This window comes from Geotrypetes seraphini, chromosome 2, assembly GCF_902459505.1.
Source record: "Geotrypetes seraphini chromosome 2, aGeoSer1.1, whole genome shotgun sequence".
Lineage (NCBI taxonomy): Eukaryota > Metazoa > Chordata > Amphibia > Gymnophiona > Dermophiidae > Geotrypetes > Geotrypetes seraphini.
This window is the reverse complement of record NC_047085.1, coordinates 297,293,105-297,312,401: the sequence shown is the minus strand read 5'-3', so window position 1 is coordinate 297,312,401 and position 19,297 is coordinate 297,293,105. Positions and strand designations below refer to the sequence as shown.

Below are 19,297 nucleotides of genomic sequence, written 5' to 3'. Positions count from 1 at the left end.
AGTGCCAGAATGGGAGGGAAGCAGAAAAACTAAGCTTAATTCATTCTCCATCTGCACTCCCCAGACGCCTCAGAGAAAGGGCCTTCTGTTATCTGTCAGCGTCAAGGCTGGCTTGACCATTAGACAGACTAGGCAACAACCTAAAGCAGCTGTTTCTGGAGGAAAGTAAAACACAGCTGCAGTCAAAGCAAGATTGTAGGTTCTGACATCCCCCGAAATCCAAACAACTATCAACATGTACTTTTACACTTTTCTGCATTTTTACAGGATAAGCTTAGGACCGGTGGCATTAGGGTAATCATAATTGTTGAGTTTAATGATCAAAATCTTGGGGGTCAAGAAGCCTATTAGCCTAAAAGTTAAGGGAGTACTAGGTTGAAAGTATGCCTAGAGTGACTAATACCCTAGCACAGGGGTGTCAAAGTCCCTCCTCGAGGGCCGCAATCCAGTCGGGTTTTCAGGATTTCCCCAATGAATATGCATGAGATCTATTAGCATACAAGGAAAGCAGTGCATGCAAATAGATCTCATGCATATTCAGTGGTTCAATTGTGAAGAGCATTATTGCATGGAGTATGGAGTAACAATTTAGCAGACAAATAACCGAGGATAAAGAACAGTTTGTAAAGCATTTGAAGACATTGAAACTCAGTATATGGACAACGATGAAAGTTTGACATGGACTTTTATTGGAGGGGAAGGGTTCATGTTTATTTAGTAGATATATTTATTAGAAATATATATATATATTTTATAAATCTTTATTCATATTTTTTTAAACTCACAATAAGTATAACACAAATACAATCATTTTATACTTTATGTGATTGATGAATGGTGGTAGTGAGATTCATAGTAATTTGTGATAGGTATGGGTGAAATTACACTTGTGAAATAAATTTTAAATGATTAAATGTGTTGCAATTGTTAAGGTGCTCTCTATGGTTCATAAAATGATGCATATTCATTGGGGAAATCCTGAAAACCCAACTGGATTGTGGCCCTCGAGGAGGGACTTTGACACCCCTGCCCTAGCTCAAGCACTGGTCATCTCTCTTTCTCCCATTTCTCTGCTATGAACACCTACTGTTCTTACCCCAGGTTGATCCAGTCTTGGTTTTCACTCCACTGCATGCATTGAATTGCACAGATGCCACATTCCCTAGCTCCAGACTGGAAGCATTTTGGCCAGTCCTGGTTTTGAATTTACATCCCAAAGCAGTGTTGGATTTCTAGTGCCTGATCCTGCCCATTGAAATCAGTGCTGCAAATCCCATAATGTACCAAGATGGGATAGTCAGAAATCTAAAACTGTCCAAAAATCTCCAGTCTGCAACTCTCCAGTCTCTGCATCTCTGGGACAATCAAAATTACAACTCTAGGCATCAATGGAATCACCCATGACTGGATCAGGAGTGAGAGTTGATGACTCTAAATCGCACCTCTTCACTAGTGCTGCTAGATGTACAGTGTGCTGCTGTTTGTCCAGCTGTTATCACTGCCCCAGTATGAAGCACCACCTTATGCATATCCACTGGAGGTACTGATGCTGCTTTTCTGCCCAATAAGTCAGTATTTAGCTACAAATATAATTCTCAACTGCCTCTGGTGCCCAGAGCTACTACAAGGGTTGGTTGTCCTGGGCAAACCTTCATTTTTATCCTGCCCCATTAGACCCACTACAACTGACTTCTATTTATTTGGTTTCACCTCCCTGCCCCTCCCCATTATATTCATTTTTTTTTTTTGTCTTCCTTCACCCATTATTTTTATTCATGACATTCCACCTACATTTCACCTCTCCAAAAGTCTTAGGGAAAGTGCAGAGTCCTGCTGTGAGTGTTGCAGGGACTAGGCAGGCACATGATTCAAATGGAGTGTTTTAATGGTTAGATCTAGAAAGCTGCCAAATTACCCAGTTCCAGAAGGGAGACCACAGACCAGTCCTAGATTTCTGACAGGGCACTATGGGACCTGCAGCATTCATTTCAGTGAGTAGAATTTGGAACTACAAAGAGCACACTGAATTGGAATGTAAGTTCAACAACAGGGCTGGCCAAATAGTCTTCCCATGTTCTTAGCCCAGGATAGTGGGCTAAGAACATGGGAAGTTGGGCAAGTCATTATCTTACTCTTCCCTGCCTCTGGTACAAACTAGAGATGCCCAGTAATGTAGCAGCTAAGTGGAGCGGTTGGGAAATCCCATGGGCTCCCAAGCCTGGGATCCCCTAAACCAGGGCTCAACAAACTCCAGTCACAAGCTCACCATAGCGACTATAAAACCAAACCTGGCACCTAAGGTTTGCAGCTGGCACACAAAAAAAACAAACAAAAAAACATACCCCCTGAAGGCAACTTCTTTCTGGAGAGCAAGTTAGAGGGAGAGTCAATGAGATGCTGCTTTGCTTGCCTGAGAATGAAAGCAGCATCTCATTGGCTAGCAAGGCACACCACCTTTTCTCAACTAATGGAGCATTTAAAGGAGCATCTGAAAGTCTCCACCCCTACTCATAGAGCAGAAAACTAGGCATTTGAGAATAGCAGCTGTATAGTAGTGAAATGCTTTTTTTCCTTCCTCCCACATGGCAGCTGTGCAGCAGCAGAAAATGGGACCAGCAGGATAAGCCAGAGAAGTGGCAGGACCAGTGGGAGCAGAACAGCCTACAGAAAAAAAAAGTCTCCAGCCTCTGGTAAGGTTGTTTAAAAACTTTAAAAGAGCCTCAGATTTGTTTGGGGTGGGTGGGTCTTGAGAGATTACTGCATGAGATTTAGTAGGGGGAGTCCATTGTGTGGGATGGGAGGGGGTGGCTAAGAGCCATGAGAAAGATGGTAGGGGATCATGAGAGCCAACTGAGTGGGATTTGATGTGATGTGCAAAGATGTGGAGGGCCATGAGAGACACTACTGTGTAGGATGAGGGACTAGGCCATGAGAGAGACAGTGGGGGAATGGGATTATAAAGGAGATCACTGTGTGGAATGGGAGAGGCAGGGTCCTGAGAGAGATGCAATTTCTCTTGAAGTTTGCCTTTGTTTGGGTCACAAGGAGCTGGAGTAGGAATTGAACCCAGGTCCCCTGGTTTTCAGGACACTACATTAACTATTTGAATTTCCTCCTCTGCTCTAGCCCTCGTCCTCCCTCCCATTCAATCTCTATGGGTCCAGTATATTTGTCTGTCTTTCTTCTTTCGTCCCACTCACAAACTCATGCTTTCTGTTATTAAAACACATGAATGAAAATAGCATATAAAATAATAAAGTATCTACTTCTCCTGAGGTGCCCAAGCAATAAAAAATCGTGAATCTAGCTAGCCCAATGTGCACAGGTACATGGACTGCTCTATTCCAGCCCACAGACATACTCTTGCTGTTTGGATATAATATGCACACACTCTTAGGCCCTGATTCTCCAAAGTGCGTCCCGATTTTAGGCAGTTGTAGGCGTCCTACAGCTGTCTAATCAGCCAATTGGGATGCACGTTTTTTAAAAAAAATGCTCCCCAGGCAGGCTGCCTATATTGAAGGCGAGGCCCGACTGCCCCCCTCGACACTACCGACCTCCCCCCCCCCGACACTACCGACCACCCCCCCGACACTACCGACCGCCCCCCCGACACTACCGATCGCTGGCAGGGGGGTGCCCAATCCCTCCTGCCAGAAGATGCCCCCCCCAACACTACCGACCGCCCCCCCGACACTACCGACCGCCCCCCCGACACTACCGATCGCTGGCAGGGGGGTGCCCAATCCCTCCTGCCAGAAGATGCCCCCCCGACACTACCGACCGCCCCCCCTGACACTACCGATCACTGGCAGGAGGGTGCCCAATCCCTCCTGCAAGAAGACGCACCCCTTCCGCACCCCCCCCCCGCGCTAACAGCCCTCAAACCTCCCCCCAACCAAACTAACCTTTCCTTGTTGGCCAGATGGGACTTGCCCGTCCAGCCGGCAGGCCCGTCTCGTCGAAATGAGGCTGGCCCGCCCCTTCCCGGCCCATTCTTCCGAAGCCTAAGGCCTGATTGGCCCAGGCTCTAGAAGCCTGGACCAATCAGGCCTTAGGCATAGCGGGTCCGTCCATCCCCACTAAGTCTAAGGCCTGATTGGCCCAGGCGCCTAGAGGCGCCATTGTAAGCGTCTCTTCCTCTTCTAGGGAGACGCGTAGGGCCGCCTAGGTTCGCCTAAGGCCCTTAGGCGAGCTTAGGTGTCTTGCGGGCCTCGCCTTCAATATAGGCGGCCTGCCTGGAGAGCATTTGTTTAAAAAACGTGAATCCCGATTGGCTGATTAGACAGCTGTAGGACGCCTACAGCTGCCTAAAATCGGGATGCACTTTGGAGACTCAGGCCCTTACTGTTCAAGCACAGACAAACAGATTCTCTCTCTCTTTTCTGGTGCTTTTTCAGTCAGTACATTCTCCCTTACCTCTGCCCTCTTAAACGTTGCATTTTCTACCAGTTCTTTCTCTTGGCCTATAAGAACCTTATTGTATTGATCCTCCCCCCACCATGCTCTTATATTCCTACCCCTTGTCAAACCACCACCCCACTGGTTCTATTGGCTCTCTCCAGGCTCTGTGACCAGAGTAGCATTCTCATTGGCTGGATCCTACCATAGTCACTGCACTGGAAGTAGAGGATGTTTGGACAGCTATAGAGGGCTAAACTCTGAAAAAAAAAAAATCATTTAGATATTTTATCCATCCTTTTGGGTATTTTACAAATGTGTAGAATCTTGAACAAATTGTGAAAGCTGTCAATGATCACCTCCTGATTTCTGAGCCCATCTGCCAGGGCTCACTAACTTTTTGGGCCCTAGTTTACCTATGTCTTAATGCCCGACCTCCCCATTTTTTAAAATTAAACCACAACTATGATAATCATACAAAAATCCTATCAAAATGCAGAGCTCTGTTAAGTATGTGCTGATACTTCTTTGAGTTTGTGTGGCTGTTAGAACCTCCAGTTTTGCCGTAACTGAAGCTAATCTTCGCTGCACCTAAGAAGCTATTGCTCTAGACCAGTGTTCTTCAACCACCGGTCCATGGACTGGTGCCGGTCCACAGAAATTTCCTGCCGGTCCACAGGGCCCCAGACAGTGATCTTCAGCTGCCGGTCCAAGGTACAATCGATGCAGTGTTGTCTTCGGGCCGGCTCCCTCTTCCCCAGTGCTGCAGTGCACAAAACCGTGGGCAGAGGCTCCTATGCGCATCCTGCACCTGAATAGGAAACCTCTCTGACATTGTAATGTCAGAGGTAAGGCTTCCAGATGAGGTGCGGGATGCTGCCCATGGCTTTGTGCACTGCAGCACTGAGGAAAAGGGAGCCGGCCAAAAGATAACACCGGGGGGGGGGGGGGGGGAGGGGGGGGGACAGGCCAGAAGGCAAGGCACAGCATGGAGGGAGGGAGACAACAACGGTAGAGGGAATGATTTTATTTTTTAATTTAGTGATTGATTTACATCTGCTGTCTGTTCAGGAAGAAATGCATTTGTTTCTTTTCCTCTGGGGTTGTACTGCTTGCAGAGTCTTGCATCTTAGGGTTTGTTTATATATTAGTACTTTTAGTTTTTGGTCCCGTATTTGCATAGGGTTATTTGTGTTCTGGTAGGAATGAATATTGAGAAGCATATAGTGTGCTCTGTGTAGTTAAATTTTGTGGTTAACATTATGTGTTGTTAATACTATTATATTGTGTGTGTGTTTATATGAAAAATGAATGGAAAAAATGGTATTACAATTAGTACTATTATGGGGGTAGAGGCAGAGATTGGGTGTTGATGGGCGGGGTCTGGTCCATGACTTAGCCCAGTGTTCAACTGCCAGTCTGTGGACCGGTGCCGGTCCACAAAATAATTATTTTATTTCCGCCGGTCCATAGGTGTCAAAAGGTTGAAGAGCATTGCTCTAGACAACTGCCTAGTCATGTCTAATGTTTTGGGTGCCAGATCCCTGCCCTTACAGCCATGCTTTCACCCGGGCCTGCCACTGGCATGTTCAGCAACAGCTACTATATAAACAATGAGAAAGGTCTGTTCACCAGCTTCCAGGTCCTGAACGGGAAGATTTTATAGCTGCTTTCACTGCTCCGGAACTGGCAGCTGATGTTGACAGTGGCTGACCTGAAGTGAGGGGCAAAGATTTCTGGCAAGACGACTTTCTTCCTATCCTTTCCTTCCCCCACATCCTTTTTTGTATATTTTGATGGAGGTGGGGGCTTCCTTCATCCCCCCCCCAGCTTTTAAACCTGTCTGTGCTTTCCAAGAGAGACCCTGTGAAGTGATCTTGCAGAGCTGCCAAGTTATCCAGTTCTAGAAGGGAGATTTTGTGGCCAGTTCTGGATATGAACTTAATTCCCAAAGCAGTCGTTCTACCCACTGAAATCAGGTCCCCTAGCATAAGGATAGCATTCTCAGACTTCCAGGCCTGGCCTAAACTCTCTCTCCCAGAACTAAGCAGTTTGCCTTTGCCAAGAACCAGCTGTATGGAGGAAGTCCAATTGTGGAAACTAAGCCTATGGCAAAGAGAGGAAGAACCAGCACAGTACCTGTGACCTTTCAGTAGAAGAGGCCTTCTAAGTGTGTGTGTGTGTGTGTGGGGGGGTGGGGGGGGAATTCATGGAGAAGAAGCACTGTGTGGTGTTAGGCTGCAGCAGCACTGCACCTATTTCTATGTTCTTGCAGATCCTGTGTACTGGTGGCTCTCAACCCAAGACCCAATGGTAGTTGCTAGAGAGTGACATGGTGACAAAATTAATCACCGTTCCCATCCCCGAAGAAAACCGTGGGAAACTATCCCCATACCATTCTTTAAGGAGAGAGGGAAGAATCGGAGTATGAATGAACACAACCCCTGACCCTCAAGCCTTGCATTAAAGAATGCTGGTGTAGAAGAACTGAGGTTGAGATAGACGCTAAAGAATGGCACAGGATGGTTTCCCATGGTTATCCGCAGGGATGGGAACAGTGATGAACTCTGTCACCTAGAGTTGCTTATTGTTACCAGTCCCCAGAAGGCACTACAAGTTAGGGTTCTTGCTGGGTCTTTTGACATTAGGTAACTTTTTTTTTTTTAATTGTAATCTGCTTTGTTGGATAAAAGTGAGCTATAAATACTGGTGTAAATTGGGTTAAATTACACAGCAATGGAGGGGCAGCTATTTGACCCATTTGGGTCAAGATGTCGGTATGAAGCTGTCACGTGTTTATCTTTGTAAACATGACTGAAGGGATAGGCAAGGGGGTCAGTCTGCAGCAGCTCCGCAATTTCAAGAAGCTTTGGGGCCATGTATTTATATTTATTTTTAAGGAACAAATTTTTGCTGTCAGTTTAACTCGAGGCAATTGTTATTTCTACCTAGGCCTTTTTTATGCAAAATTGGCAATACTATAAAACAGAATGAATGAGAGAACTCTTTTCCCGCTTTCAAGCACTGTGAGAGCCTACCCACCTGACCAGAAGTTCAACATCACCAGTTTAAATTGCAGGTTTTAGAAAACTAGTTTCCCTCCCTCCATTGCACCCCCCCAGGGCCATTTGGCCTTTATCTAATTTAATCTTCCATTTGTGAGTCGCACAAACCTATTCAAGCTCAAGGCGACAGATCATCATGCTTCTATGTTTCAATACATTTTACTATATTTTTGCAGTCTACAACACTTTAGAAAAAGCACAATAATTCTGAGGTTCTCATAGCCTAATCTTTTTTTTTTTTTTAAACTTTATTAATTTTTCAAAACTAACACAAAGTGCCAGGAATTATACAGACATTAATAATCAAAATAAGCACTTATATTCAATCAGTAACAATGCAGAAAAAAAATATCCCTCCCCTCCCATCCAACATATTTAATCAAAGAATAAACCAAAAATCCCCCCCCCACCCTATCCTGGATGTGAATAAAAATAAACAAAAATTAAAACAAAGGACAACTTTAATGAATTAACAAAGGATGTTACGTGCCCCAAACCAATTTAAATAAATTGATATGCTCCAACATATCAGTATTCATCTTTTCATATCTATAGCCTAAACATAAACTTACCCACCAAAAAGGAAAATTAAGGCGGTCACAATAACCTAATCTTATACTTTAGATCTGATACTACCATGTGGCCTTCTCTTAGTCATAAGAGGCTACTATACACACAGGTGCCAGCACTGTGGGTGCAGTGAGTGTTAAGAAGTGGAGCAGTAGTAGCCTAATGGTTAGAGCAGCATGCTTGACATCCAGGGGTGCCTGGTCCAAATTTCACTGCTGCTGCTGCTGCTGCTACTTGTGATCTTGGGCAAGCCATTTAATCCTTCATTGCCAAGGAAATACCTACTATACCTGAATATAACATAACTGCGAACAAATCCAAATTAATAATATTGAGTAAGCTCATTGTATCCAGAGAAAGGAAATAATTTGTCTTCCGTTTAGCATCCCACCCCCTAATATTTTTAAAAAAGTTAGAGTAAAGTTAAGGATGAAAGGGCAGAAGAGGGAGTCGGAACTGAACACCACTTTATTATTTGATTTCTTCCTTTTAGCTCTGTGCCACACACTGTGCAAACTGAAAATATTTCTATGAGGGCTCCTGCATGCTAGACCTGGCCAGGGATCACATAACATAACATTTTTTTAATTGTAATCTGCTTTGTTGGATAAAAGTGAGCTATAAATACTGGTGTAAATTGGGTTAAATTACACAGCAATGGAGGGGGAGCTATTTGACCCATTTGGGTCAAGATGTCGGTATGAAGCTGTCACGTGTTTATCTTTGTAAACATGACTGAAGGGATAGGCAAGGGGGTCAGTCTGCAGCAGCTCCGCAATTTCAAGAAGCTTTGGGGCCATGTATTTATATTTATTTCTAAGGAACAAATTTTATTTTTGTATACCGCCACAGTCAAAAGAATTCTAGGCGGTTTACACAAGAGAGAAAAACTGGACAATCAGCAAAGTACAATATTAAAATGAGAATATAGCATATTAACTAAAAAGACAATAAAAATTTAAGTAAAAGCGGTAAAATTATTATATTAGGAATAAAAACATCGAATTAAGAGATAAATTTATCAAATAATACTGTCTTAATTTCTTTTTGGAAGGCGCCGTAAGATAACATGGCTCCGCTAATAACTGACCTCTTTAGTTTTGGTCTTCTCTCTCTGAGGAATTTGTTAAATTCCCCTACCTGTAACAAAAATAAGACACCCGACGCACAATCCTCTCATATGCAAAGGAAGCAGCAACTTGTAGCCAGCAGATTTAGGACACCGATGGGGGAGACCCAACCCTCAGGAAATTCACAACTAGGCTGCATGCAAGCACAGATCTAGGGCTTCCAGGGCACCAAACAAATTCATTACAACTAGTAGCAGAATGCTCTCTCTTTATGCAGGGAGCAGTTGGAGGAAGTACAATGCAGTCGTTTTGAATTTACAACTCCCCCACCCCCCTCACACACAAGCTCATCATGTATGTGCCAAGGGTGAGGTGGGAATGGGGGCAGAGAATGAGATGTGTGGGCATCACTTCTAAAGGAATTAATAACACCCATCATATATCAGCTTACTGGCTGCGATGTGCCAGGCTCCCAGCCAGCTGCACAGAAAAAAAAAGAGGAACAGAGAGAAAGCTACTTGTTTTTTTGCATTCTGGCCTCTTACCTGTAGCTGAGCTGGGACCGATGGGCATCGAGAGACTGCGCTGGAACCCAGTCAAATGCAACTCTGAGGAGGGGGCTGCCCAGCTTCTTGCCTCTTCCTCTGATGGCACCGACATCCTCCACCTGAGAGTCAAACAGAGAGAGAGAAAGAGAGAGAGAGAAAGTGCAGCCCCTACTAAAGGAATCAAAGTCAGAGAAGAGGTCTTCAGCTGAGCAAAAGAAGTCCGAAAAAAATTGCAGCTTCTATAGACAGGACCAGTGAGACAAGAGCCTACAGATCTTATGAGAGAGTAAGGAAGGCGAAGAGACCCCAGATCCTAAAGGGAAGGGGGGGGGGGGGAGACAGAAAATTACAGTCTGCTCTGCACTCTGCCCAAGTCAAAATTTTGCCCAAGTCCCAAACACCCAGAACAAGACCATTTAGACATGGGAGGGGGACAGAGTGCAGAACGGAGAGGACGAGACTGTGGCTCTTCCTCTGAGAGAGTGAAGGTGCCGGTCCTCAAAGGAGAGAGGCAACAAAATAATAAGAATTCAGACGACAGACAGTCGCGGCTGCTCTTCCTGGGAGAGGGAGCGAGTGAGAGGGAGATTCGTGCTGCCCCTGCGAGAGCCCCGGGTGGGCCACTCCCAGGGACAGCCCGCCCGCCCTCTCTCTCTTGTCAGCCCTGGGCTATAGGCACTGTGCCAGCCTGCCAGGCTTCCCTTTACGAGGCTTTGCTTTATGAGGCTTCTCGGGTTGGCTCTGCAGCGGGACTTCTGAAGGCCAGGCACGCTCCCCTTCCCCCTCTTTTGTGGCTAAAGGAAAATCGCTTAATGACCCGATCTCCTCCTTCAAAACAAATAAAAGAGCTTCGTTCATGACAGGTTCAAACTTCACAGGCACGGTGATGCCCTTTGTGAATTCTTCGCATGTACGTTCAACTGTTCAGAGAGCAGAGGTTTTGGTACAAGGATTTACGGCACTAACCTACATTTTTAAAAAGTTTTTTTCACAATACAGAATGTGAAAAAGATTCCAAATGGATTAAAAAATAAATAAATAAATAAAGGCTGGATCATCCCTGACATCCATTTTACTTTTGGAAAGTGTTGACATTAAACGAGCCCAGCCCACCTACGTTTATTGCTTAGGGCTGGGGGGCTCCTTTGCCTTCCACCCCTGTTCTCAATTTTTTTTCTCTCCAGTAGAGTCAACGAACAGGGCGGATCCCCATCTAAAGATCTCTTCCTGCACAAAGAAGGAAGCAAGCTGCCAGTTTTGTCCGGAAATGTAAACACGTTTCTTTCTTTTTTTAAAATTAGTTTTCAGGTGGTGTCTGCTTTTATTTCCCTTGCTTTTGTCAAAACTTACAGCTGCATACTGGAGTTACAGGTGTGTGCAGATGCTGTTTGACCGAAGCAGGGGATAACCATTGCACACAGTTTATCAGACCGTCTTCCCTTTCCTCCAATATAATCTTAAAAACCGCAAACAGGACCAGCCCAGTCATTTAGCAAGACTAGGCAGTCATCTGCGGTAACAGCAAAGAGCAGGTGCCCTCAAAGCAAAACAATAAAATTTTGATAGCCAAACAAAACACAAAAAACATCAACGACCAATTTCAAATAGCCCATTTATCTGGGTAAATTACTTTTTAAAAATTGCCTTATTTGTGTGTAATATATTAAGCAGGGTGATGGGGGGGGGGGGCGGAGAGGGATATTAGGGATAGAGAATGTCATGGGGACAAAGGGCTAGCCAATTGTATGCCGATCGGTTTGCGACCCAATTTCCCTCCGGCCTGATTCACTAACCTCTCCTGTGATCTGCTTCCTATCCGCACATGCAAATGAGTGGAACGGCATGCAAAGTAGGCAGGGACCCGATTCACAAGACAAATGTCGCGATTTGACTGGGCTGCCTGATCAACCCAAGAAGTGACTGCTGGGGACCAACCGCAAACATCCTTTCCGACTCCCTTGCTGCCCTGAATCTCTCCTTCCTGCCTCCCTGCTGTCCCCTCAATTGCTGCCCGAATCTCTCTTGCCTGCCGCACTGCGAGCCTATGGTTTTAACCCGTGAGTTTACAGCGGGTTAAAACCACGGGCTCGCTGGGCTATAAAAGTCAGCTCTGCCGGTGCTGTGTTTGAGAAGGGCTGGCTTGAGAGCAGGAGAGTCGGAGCCCGAGAAAAAAAAAACGGGAAAGCAGATGGTCTGCACATGCGTCAGGATCGCACACTAGCGATCCGTGCGGGCAGAGGGGGGAATTCCTCCGATCGCCCTCATTAGAATTTTTGGATGTTGGGAATTGGTCGGGCATGCTGGAATCGGCCACAGAAGTCAAGGTTAGTGAATCTAGCCCAAAGTTTGTCTCTGTCCGATCCTCACAGGTTCTGTCCCTGCAGGATCCATCTCTGTCCATCCCCACCCCCCTCTGTCCTCATTTGTATAAGCCTTAAATACTTATGATTTTATATTTAAATCTTTTTATTAAAGTATAAAAAGGGACAATATTCTGTACAACTGTTTATAAATCACAAATAGAGCCTTCCATTTCAACATGATTTTAGTACAACCTTCCCAAAGATAGTTGTCTATTCTTTTTACCTCATCTAGGAAGGGAGTAGAAGAGAACCTAAACTGTGGAGTGGATAAACAGGAAAATAAGTGGTTATTAAATGTTGGAAATGCTTGTTGATGCAATGATGGATGAATCTGTTGCTGTAATTGTAAGATGCTTGAGCAGTTGGGCACATGATGGAAGGATGTTGCAGATGGGAGGAGTCTGATCAGCAGACAAGACTTGTTGCTACATCAAAGGCAGAAAAGACACAAATGATGTCATTTAACAGTAGTTCATTTAAATTCAAAAGCAGCTTCTGCAGGTTTGTTAAATCACTGAATTCAGCTGCCAAGTGTCTAGAGCAGGGGTGTCAAAGTCCCTCCTCGAGGGCCACAATCCAGTCGGGTTTTCAGGATTTTCCCAATGAATATGCATGAGATCTATTTGCATGCACTACTTTCATTGTAGAGCATCCTAAACTGAAAAACACCAGACATGGGAACAAACCAAAAGAAAAATGTGTAAGGTTCAAATTTAATAGAGACAGAGAGGGCAAGAGGGTAAGTGTCTCTATTACCTGACCTTCTCCTTGTCTAACAGAGTTCTAGGATGTATAGCGGTTCTCAAACCTGTCATGGAGGATCACCAGTCAGCCAGGTTTTCAGGATATCTCTATTGAATATGCATGAAACCGATGTGCATGCCTGTCATCTACATTATATGCACGTCTGTCTCATGCATATTCATTAGAGATATCCTGAAAACCCAATTAGTTGGAGGTCCCCAGGACAGGGTTGAGAACCACTGGTTTAGAGCATAACCTACCTAATACACATCTATTGTATCCCAAATGTTGTACTGCAATGGACTATTTAATCTATGTCCATCTTCAGCCCAATCTGTCTTGCAGCACTCAGTTTAGCGAGACCCTTATCCTTCTGCGATATCAGAGTTTCCACTTGTTCAGTAGCATGTGCTTATTTTCTGAAGTTAACCGAGCACACAGTACTCTTAATCTGATAATTATGAACTTGGTGCTATAAGCTGCTTTTAGCTAGCTAGTCATTGAGTTTTTTAGCAATTCCCTTAGAAGCACCTCCCTGCCCCTCTGGAACGTAGATCAGTGAATGCCTTTCCTTCCAAGGGGGGCATTCAGAAACCCCAAAGACTTCATTTCACACTGGGGCTATTTGAGGAACAACATCCTTAATGAACAAGCCCCACTTCGAACCAAAACCAGAACATGCAGTCGATCAGACCAATGGTTCGACGAAGAATTACTCCTACTCAAGAGACAATGTAGACGTCTGGAAAGAAAATGGAGAAAAACCAACCAAGATCACACGAAAACCGCCTGGAAAAAAATTAACAAACAATACAAACTTCTATTAAAAGAAAAGAGAAAAAAACATTACACCAACCTGATAGGCACGGAAACCCAAGACACCAAAAATCTATTCCAAATATTAAAAGATCTAACTAACACCATACCCTATTTGACCACTAACAATAACTCCTCCCCTTCAGCCTCCCTCCTAGCTGAACACTTCAAGAATAAAATTACAAACACCAGAGCTACTCTCATTAGTAACCCAATCCACCTACTTGAAGTCACAATACTCCCCACAGAAAATGAATCTTATGCTGCAGACAGATCTTGGTCCCAATTCCCTAAGATACATTGGACCGAATTCAACAAACTCTACAATAAGTACAGCCATGCATCATGTGAACTCAACCATTGCCCTCTCCTGTCATCAGCGAGCACTAAGTTCCGTACCTTACTCCTACACTGGATACAAAACCATGCTCACAGATGGCATTTTCCCGAATGACCTCAGCGAAATCATCATCACCCCAATCTTAAAAGACCCAAAAGGACCAACAGACCTCTCATCTAATACAGACCAATAGCCTCAATACCTCTAAATATCAAACTAAAAGAAGGATTAGTAGCCAAATTCCTCACCAACTATCTCGAGGACCATAACTTACTCCATCCCACGCAATCCGGCTTCAGAACTAACTTCAGCACAGAGTCACTACTAGGCTCCCTTATCGACACAGCAAGACAACACCTCAGCATTGGAAAAAAAATGCTGCTCATACAGTTGGACCTGACGGCGGCATTTGACCTGGTAGACCATAACATCCTACTGCAAATCTTGAACTCAATAGGCATCTCAGATAAAGTATACTCATGGTTTGAAGGTTTCTTAAAATCCAGAACATACAAAGTAAAATCAGACAAAGAAAAATCCAAACTGTGGTCCAACCCCTGCGGCGTTCCACAAGGGTCCCCACTGTCCCCTACTCTCTTCAACCTATATACGGCCTCTCTTGGCGTTTACCTGAACAAACAAGGCCTATCCTCTTATAGCTATGCTGATGACATCACCATCCTCATTCCTTTCGACCAACCAATGCTCTTAATGTCAGACACACTACACAGAACTCTAGCTACAGTTATGACTTGGATGGAAGACCACAAACTGAAACTCAACCCAGACAAAACTAAATTCATCCTCCTAGAAAATAACAAAATCCCAACCATAACCAACTTAGAAATCAACTCTATCAACTACCCTTTGCAAACCACCCTAAAACTTCTAGGTATGACTATTGACAGAGGCTGCACCATGCAACCACAAATTAACAAAACAATACAGAAATCTTTCGCAGTTATGAGAAACCTTAGACAAGTCCGAAAATTCTTCGAAAAAACACAATTTCAGCTCCTAGTACAATCTCTAATCCTAAGTATCCTAGACTATTGCAACATCCTCTACCTCCCCTGCAATAATGATTAAACAACTACAGACAATTCAGAATACAGCTCTGAGACTCGTCTATTCATTGAAAAAACATGATCACATTACTGAGGCATTCATCTATTCTCATTGGCTTCCAATCCAGGAAAGAATACAATTTAAATTCTACTGTATACTATTTAAAACTATAAATGGAGACAGCCCAACCTACCTAAACGACCGCCTCATCCAAACTACCTCTACCAGGCATAGAAAAACACACACCTCATTCACTTACCCCCCAATCAAAGAAGTAAAACGGAAAAAACTATACAACGGACTACTGGCCACTCAGGCAGTGAAGATAGACAACCAAGTCTCTAACCTATTGACAACAACCCCAGACTACAAGATGTTCAGAAAGGAAATAAAAACTATACTCTTTAAGAAATCCCTTAATAAAGCTTAATACCATGATAAAGCTTAACCCCCCTCTTACCATCCCCTCCCTAACCCCAGATCCTACTTTTCCCTCTCTTGGAAACCTTCTCTGATCTAACGTTGTAACCCTTCTTCCATAACTCTTTTTGTAATCCGCTTTGAACCGAAAGGTAATGGCGGAATAGAAATCTGTAATGTAATGTAATTATTTTTTGCTGGGCCCACTGCATAAAACAGGCCTTGTGATAACTAATGCACATTAATGGCATTATCATGTATTAATTGTTGGTCCAGGACCCACCCTCATTCCAATGTGTCTCTGACAACTCAGCAGAAACTTTACATTTTTTCCACCACTGTGTGAAATCTTTCATTTTGCTCACATACAGCTTTCTCTTTTTTTGCATTCGATTGCATATTTATCTACTTTTCCAAATTCTTGACAACTCTTGTGTCTTAGGTAAATCTGATCCTGCCTCAAGAGGGTATGTTTGTTTCAGATGCTACGGTTCATAGACAATTGCGCACAAGACAATCGCGTGCAGACAAAGAGGCGCGGACAACTGAGCGTAAGACAAGTGAGTGCTAGTCAATTGAGCGTGAGGACAACTGAGCACGAAGACAATTGAGCGCAAATTATTTTCTGTAATGTGCACGAGCGGGACAACTGAGCGCAAGACAACTGAGCGTGAGACAAACTGAGCGCAAGACAACTGAGCGCCGGCAGGTGAGCGCAAGATAATTGAGGGCAAGACAACTGAGCGCTGGCAGGTGAGCGCAAGACAATTGAGCGCAAATTATTTTCTGTAATGTGCACAAGCGGGACAACTGAGCGCAAGACAACTGAGCGTGAGACAAACTGAGCGCAAGACAACTGAGCGCCGGCAGGTGAGCGCAAGATAATTGAGCGCAAATTATTTTCTGTAATGTGCACAAGTGGGACAACTGAGCGCAAGACAACTGAGTGTGAGACAAACTGTGCGCAAGACAACTGAGCGCTGGCAGGTGAGCGCAAGACAATTGAGCGCAAATTATTTTTTGTAATGTGCACGAGCAGGACAACTGAGCGCAAGACAACTGAGCGCGAGACAACTGAGCGCGAGACAACTGAGCGCAAGACAACTGAGTGCCGGCAGCGCTCAATTGTCTTGCGCTGAGTTATCCTTGCACTCAATTGTCTCTCGAGCTATTGTCTTTGCACTGAGTTGTCTTCGCGTTTTTGTTGGCGTGCGATTGTCTTGCGCGCGATTGACCTGTCACCGTGTGTTACACTCCTCAGTGTGGCAGTAGCGACAGTAGTAAATGAAACAGGAAACAACATGGTTTAAACAGGGAACTTTGTATTAACAATGCAGTGGAAAAGTGCAAACACTTTAGGGGCTCTTCACTAACAATTTGCACGTTTTCTGCAATAGGGTCCATAAGAATAAAGTGGTCCCTATGGCAGAAAACATGAGGGGCTGGCGGTTGTTCCTTTCGCTCCCTGGCCTAGTGTGAACTAGGCAGATTTATTTATAGCCTTTTTGAAGGTAGTATAAAGAAATAAAATAAAAAGCAAAGGAAATAAGGTGATACCAAATTCACCCAAGGTAGGGTTGCCAGATTTTACATTTGTAAAATCCAGACCCCCCCCTAACCCCACCCCGTTTGGCATATCCCCGCCCCAGTCCTGCCCTAGACCCGACCCCACTGCTTGCTCTGGTCAGGCAGGAGCACATCCATGCATGTGCAGATGCCCTCTTCTCCGACACAATTTCAGGGGAAGCTTTTCAAAACTCGGACAAAGTGCTGGGTTTTGAAAAGCCATCCGGACCACTGGACATGTCCTCAAAAGGAGGACACATGTCCGGTGAAATCCGGATGTCTGGTAACCCTGGTGTACAACAGGCAGAAGCTGATCAGGCAGTAGGCAATTACAAGAGTAAAACTATTCAAATCATACATAGTATGGTGCAGTATTTTACTTAAACACAGTAATAAGTTGTTCATTTGTGGTCACTGATCAGCATTACATTTCAAACCCAGTTGCAAAATTTCGAGAGGGAGAAAAAAGCCTCACACTCACATAGCAGCATACCACAAACTGTTAATTCAAACTGCTTTCAGTATTATCATTGGTGTAAGGGAGTTTTTTTAATGCTAGTAGATCCAAGAAAGTAATGGAAAATCCAGTGGCACTAACATATGACATTGTGCTATTTAGCACTATGATGAGCTAAAAGCCAAATATCATCTCACAATAACAAACTTCTCTTTATTATGACAGGGGTTGCCATACAGCTTATTTTAAGGAATTGGAAAAACTGGGATAGATTGAACTATACCTTTTGGTGGGAGTCTCTCTGGCTATACAACAGAGACATTACAAAAAGTTTCTGAAGATTTGGGACCCATTGACAAAGTTTTGCAAAGAGTGATTGTTGATTTTGCTCTTTGGTCATACACGTCCAGGGTGGGTCAGAATATATTTTTAATTTCTTAATTTGAATGTACTTTTTTAATATAATTATGGGGGGGGGGTGATGATATATCTATTTGTTATAGATTACAATTTAATTGTATTTAAGTGCTTTTATAGTGTAATATGATTGTATTATAAGTTGCACTTACTTATGGCTTCAAAATGAATAAAGATATTAAAAAAAAAAAAAGAACTTCCTTACATTTGTACGGAATCTTTTCCCTTCTAACTTTAGCAAGTGCCCTCTCATTCTCTTCACCTTGGAGAGGGTAAACAGTCTCTCTTTCTCTACTAAGTCAATTCCCATGTTTTGATCATGTCCCCTCTCAGTCTTCTCTTCTTAAGGGAGAAGAGGCCCAGTTTCTCTAGCCTCTCGTTGTACAGCAACTCCCCCAGTCCTTTAACCATTTTTGTCGCTCTTCTCTGGACCCTTTCGAGTAGTACTATGTCCTTTTTCATGTACGGCAACCAGTGTTGGATGCAGTATTCCAGGTGGGGGCGTACCATGGCCTGGTATAATGACATGATAACCTTTTCAGATCTGTTCGTGATCCCCTTCTTAATCATTCCTAGCATTCTGTTTGCCCTTTTTGCCACCGCCGCACATTGCGCGGACAGTTTCATTGACTTGTCTACAATTTTCTACATTGACTTGTCTACAATTTTCTCTCAAACAGGGTAGCTCTACACCAACTCCACAACTCTCCCTGAGGAACAGATTTCATGTCCTTCAAGAAAGAACTATCGAGGATGAAACAGAGGGGGCTCAGGAAGATTCCAAACACAGAACATCGGCTACAGTACTCACTGATCGACCCCCTCGGAAGGAGCGCAGAGTGGTGGTCATCGGGGACTCCATGCTAAGAGGCACCGAAGGACCAATTTGCAGACCAGATTTGCAGTCAAGGGAGGTCTGCTGTCTCCCTGGAGCCAGGATCCGGGACATCACCACCAGTCTAGACAAACTTCTGAAACCTACTGACCATTTTCCTATGTTTCTCATTCATGTAGGTACCAACGATACCGCCAGGAACACATCAGACAGCATCCCTAAAGACTTTGAAACCCTGGGAAAGAAGCTGAAGCAGACAGGTGCACAGGTAGTCTTCTCATCAATTCTCCCAGTAAGAGGCAAAGGCAGAGACAGGGAAGAGCGTATCCATTGGACCAACGAGTGGCTTCGCGAATGGTGTTTGGAGATGAACTTTGGATTCCTGGACCACGGAGAGGCGCTACAAGGACTACAGGGACCTGACGGACTACACCTGACCAAGAAAGGAAAAAAAGTATTTGGACATCGACTAGCCCGCCTACTTCGGAAGGCTTTAAACTAGGTAAGTTGGGGGAGGGCACATACACACATCCCAGAACAACAAGGATCCACCCTGGGGAAGCAAGTAGCACCCACACTTCTGAGCCTAGGGTAAGTACCCATAGTATACACAAAAA

At 44.3% G+C, this 19,297-nt stretch overlaps 1 protein-coding gene across 1 annotated transcript in view; it reads right to left on the bottom strand.

Annotated features, from left to right (window-relative positions):
* Positions 1-9,776, bottom strand: part of OTULINL (OTU deubiquitinase with linear linkage specificity like) — an 81,719-nt gene extending 71,943 nt beyond the window's left edge. Inside the window, exon 1 of the mRNA XM_033929854.1 lies at positions 9,652-9,776. The gene's annotated coding sequence lies outside the window, so the exon portion shown is untranslated. The remainder of the gene's footprint in view (positions 1-9,651) is intronic.
* Positions 9,777-19,297: the final 9,521 nt, after the last annotated feature.